We start from the raw sequence: 5045 nt of genomic DNA on the forward strand, positions 1-5045 counted from the left end.
GAGGATTCTTGAGTAACCATATAACTAGGGTTTTGAAATCTGTATCAAGTAGCTTTCTTACTTCCATTTTTTTTAAAATTTTTGACATGTTTCTTTGTCTCCGCACTTTGGCTGTGTTTGTTTCTATGTATTATATAGAGTTGCTATATCTCCTGGAATTGGTAGAGTGGCCTTGTGTAGTAGGTGTCCTGTAGGGCCTAGTGGCTCAGCCTCCCAAGTCACCTGAGCTGAGCACTCTAGGTGTGCCCCTGTGTAGGCTATGTGCACAGTCTTGTAGTTGAACCTTGATTGCTGTTGGCATCTCTGGGAGGAGTTGACCTCCAGGCCAATTGACTGTGAGGACAAGCTGCAACTATAGTGGGGGAGCTGCTATGCAGGAGGCAAGGTCCAGCTGTGAAACAAGGCAGGCTGGTGCTAGTGCCAGGTCTTGGGCCTTTTATTGATAGGTTGGGGACATGCTGTCACTAGCTGCAACTTGTTTGAGAGATTTTAATAAAGTCTGAAGCCTGAGCCAGGACAGGCCATTCATATGGAAAAGCTGCTGCAAACTGCTTGGGTGGGGCTGCAAATTAGATGGGGTGGGGTCTCAGGTAATCACCAGGGTGGAGCAAACTATGCTTCAGGCTGATTGAAACTCAGATGTGGCTGCCAGTTAGCCCTGCGACAGGAGAGGTCCCAGCACAGGAACAATGACCCCTGTGAGCACCCCTGTCTGAGAGAAAGCCACCCCTGAGTTTCTGCCCCGATGCCAGACAATCCAGTTCCTCCCTGTATATGTCTGGGTCTTCCAGTGCTGGAGCTTGGAAGAAGTGAGACCATGTAAGTTTGTTCACTGGCCCTTTAAGAAGTATACCTGGGATTCCAGCAGCCTCCTTTTCACTCAGTCACAATCCCCGCCAGTTTTTATGGCCCACAGTTATGGGGACTTCTCTTCCCAGCTCTGGAACCCTGGGCTTGGGGTCTGGTGTGGGGCTGTGACCCCTTGCTCCTCCTGGGCAGCCTCCATAGAGATGATCTCCCTCCCAATTAAAAAAACAGCACACGTGGGTGTCAGACCAAACCGTTCCACACCACCATCCCTCCTGACAGTCTCAATGTGCTTTCTTCTTTGCTTCTCTAGTTGTAGGACTGCCTCTCAGCCAGATTTCAGGTGGTTCATTCTGTATTTCAGTTGTAATTTTGATGTGGTTGTGGGAGGTGGCAAGTACGGGGGCAACTACACCGCCCTCTTGGTTCCCACTTCTAAAGCTTGCACCAGTGGTTGTGTTGCTTTCAGCAGCAATTTTTAACTGTGTGCTGTAGGAATTTGTAAAACATGCAATACCTATTTAGTCAGGTACACTGACCTCTTTTTCCTTAGACTGTCAAATTAAAGAATGACAACAGCCACCCTGGCCTGTGTCAGTGGTTAGAGTGTCAGCCTATGCACCAAAGGGTCAGTGGTTTGATTCCCAGTCAAGAGCATGTACCTGTGTTGCAGGTTAATTCCCAGGCCCTGTCAGGGCACATGTGGGAGGCAGTGAATCAATGTGTCTCTATCACATTGATGTTTCTCTCTCTCTCTCTCACTCCCTTCTACATCCCTCCCTTCTACTCTCTCTAAAATTAAATGGAAAAAAAATATCCTCAGGTGAGGATTAACAAAAAAAATTAAAATTAAAATATTGCAACAGTCAACACAACAATACTGTCCAGTGTAAATGAATAGAAATAAAACCATTTTTTGTCATATCAGCAAAAAATATAATATATTTTTGGTGTGCTGCAGAATTTTAGTAATTAGTTTATGTGTGCCATGAGATGAAAAAGGTTCAAAATCATTGCTTTAAGCAACCATTGAAGCAAATATAAATTTTAATCTTCATATTTTTTTAAACTAAGTATCTCTGCCCGATATACCTTTTAGAATCCTCCACTTGTCCACAAGCCTCCTCACACAGCTTCCTGCTGTGGCTCCTGCCCCTTAATAATGCCTGGTTAATACCTATACTATGGCACTTAGCCTTTCAGATGGCAAAGCTACTTATGCATTTCAAATAGTTATTTGAATATAACAGTCACCACAAATCTCTGTCTTTCCAAATAATATTAATTGGGATTTATTTAGTTCTTAATAAGTCTCAATTATTGTTCTAAGTGCCTATTATGAATTGTATCATTGTCATTATTTCTTCAAATAGGTTTACAATATTTTGCTCTCTCTCATCTCCTTCTGTCACCCCATAATGCGAATGTTGGTACACTTGAGGTTGTCCCAGAGGCTCCTTATATTTTCTTCATATTTTTAAATTAATTTTTGTTTTGATTGGGTGTTTTTTGACTCCTCATATTCCAAATTGTTGATTTGATTCTTGGAATCCTCTGCTCTACTGTTGAGTCCCTGTAAATTGTTTTTTATTTCAGTTAGTGTATGCTTGATTTCTGACTGGTCCTTTTCATGTCTTTGACTTTCTCACTGAGATCCTTGCAAGTCTCATGAGGATTCTTGAGTAACCATATAACTAGGGTTTTGAAATCTGTATCAAGTAGCTTTCTTACTTCCATTTTTTTTAAAATTTTTGACATGTTTCTTTGTCTCCGCACTTTGGCTGTGTTTGTTTCTATGTATTATATAGAGTTGCTATATCTCCTGGAATTGTAGAGTGGCCTTGTGTAGTAGGTGTCCTGTAGGGCCTAGTGGCTCAGCCTCCCAAGTGACCTGAGCTGAGCACTCTAGGTGTGCCCCTGTGTAGGCTATGTGCACAGTCTTGTAGTTGAACCTTGATTGCTGTTGGCATCTCTGGGAGGAGTTGACCTCCAGGCCAATTGACTGTGAGGACAAGCTGCAACTATAGTGGGGGAGCTGCTATGCAGGAGGCAAGGTCCAGCTGTGAAACAAGGCAGGCTGGTGCTAGTGCCAGGTCTTGGGCCTTTTATTGATAGGTTGGGGACATGCTGTCACTAGCTGCAACTTGTTTGAGAGATTTTAATAAAGTCTGAAGCCTGAGCCAGGACAGGCCATTCATATGGAAAAGCTGCTGCAAACTGCTTGGGTGGGGCTGCAAATTAGATGGGGTGGGGTCTCAGGTAATCACCAGGGTGGAGCAAACTATGCTTCAGGCTGATTGAAACTCAGATGTGGCTGCCAGTTAGCCCTGCGACAGGAGAGGTCCCAGCACAGGAACAATGACCCCTGTGAGCACCCCTGTCTGAGAGAAAGCCACCCCTGAGTTTCTGCCCCGATGCCAGACAATCCAGTTCCTCCCTGTATATGTCTGGGTCTTCCAGTGCTGGAGCTTGGAAGAAGTGAGACCATGTAAGTTTGTTCACTGGCCCTTTAAGAAGTATACCTGGGATTCCAGCAGCCTCCTTTTCACTCAGTCACAATCCCCGCCAGTTTTTATGGCCCACAGTTATGGGGACTTCTCTTCCCAGCTCTGGAACCCTGGGCTTGGGGTCTGGTGTGGGGCTGTGACCCCTTGCTCCTCCTGGGCAGCCTCCATAGAGATGATCTCCCTCCCAATTAAAAAAACAGCACACGTGGGTGTCAGACCAAACCGTTCCACACCACCATCCTTCCTGACAGTCTCAATGTGCTTTCTTCTTTGCTTCTCTAGTTGTAGGACTGCCTCTCAGCCAGATTTCAGGTGGTTCATTCTGTATTTCAGTTGTAATTTTGATGTGGTTGTGGGAGGTGGCAAGTACGGGGGCAACTACACCGCCCTCTTGGTTCCCACTTCTAAAGCTTGCACCAGTGGTTGTGTTGCTTTCAGCAGCAATTTTTAACTGTGTGCTGTAGGAATTTGTAAAACATGCAATACCTATTTAGTCAGGTACACTGACCTCTTTTTCCTTAGACTGTCAAATTAAAGAATGACAACAGCCACCCTGGCCTGTGTCAGTGGTTAGAGTGTCAGCCTATGCACCAAAGGGTCAGTGGTTTGATTCCCAGTCAAGAGCATGTACCTGTGTTGCAGGTTAATTCCCAGGCCCTGTCAGGGCACATGTGGGAGGCAGTGAATCAATGTGTCTCTATCACATTGATGTTTCTCTCTCTCTCTCTCACTCCCTTCTACATCCCTCCCTTCTACTCTCTCTAAAATTAAATGGAAAAAAAATATCCTCAGGTGAGGATTAACAAAAAAAATTAAAATTAAAATATTGCAACAGTCAACACAACAATACTGTCCAGTGTAAATGAATAGAAATAAAACCATTTTTTGTCATATCAGCAAAAAATATAATATATTTTTGGTGTGCTGCAGAATTTTAGTAATTAGTTTATGTGTGCCATGAGATGAAAAAGGTTCAAAATCATTGCTTTAAGCAACCATTGAAGCAAATATAAATTTTAATCTTCATATTTTTTTAAACTAAGTATCTCTGCCCGATATACCTTTTAGAATCCTCCACTTGTCCACAAGCCTCCTCACACAGCTTCCTGCTGTGGCTCCTGCCCCTTAATAATGCCTGGTTAATACCTATACTATGGCACTTAGCCTTTCAGATGGCAAAGCTACTTATGCATTTCAAATAGTTATTTGAATATAACAGTCACCACAAATCTCTGTCTTTCCAAATAATATTAATTGGGATTTATTTAGTTCTTAATAAGTCTCAATTATTGTTCTAAGTGCCTATTATGAATTGTATCATTTAGTTAGCATAACAACCTTATGAGCTAAATACTAACATATCCTTTATACAGATGGGAAAACAGGTGCAGAAACTGGCCCAAGGTTGCATTTTTAGGAGGTGGTAGGTTGGGATTCCAGCCCAGGCAATCTACTTCCAGAGTCTTTAGTCTAGAGTAATATTCTGCCTTCCCAATACAGAGTGAGCCCCTGTATCACCATCACTGAATTAATAAATGTTTATGGAATGGAATTCAATAAATCTTGTGGAAAAGAACGCAGGCCATTGATAACCATTTCCTATTCATCTGATAGTGATTGGACCATGATTTCAGGAAAATATCTGCAAATGAAATATGTGGGGCAAATGAAGAAAGATGAGAAGACCCAAGTTAAGGGAAAAAACTCTGACTTTAGAGCCTGATATCAGCT

This window comes from Myotis brandtii, unplaced genomic scaffold, assembly GCF_000412655.1.
Source record: "Myotis brandtii unplaced genomic scaffold, ASM41265v1 scaffold179, whole genome shotgun sequence".
NCBI classification, from domain to species: Eukaryota; Metazoa; Chordata; class Mammalia; order Chiroptera; family Vespertilionidae; genus Myotis; species Myotis brandtii.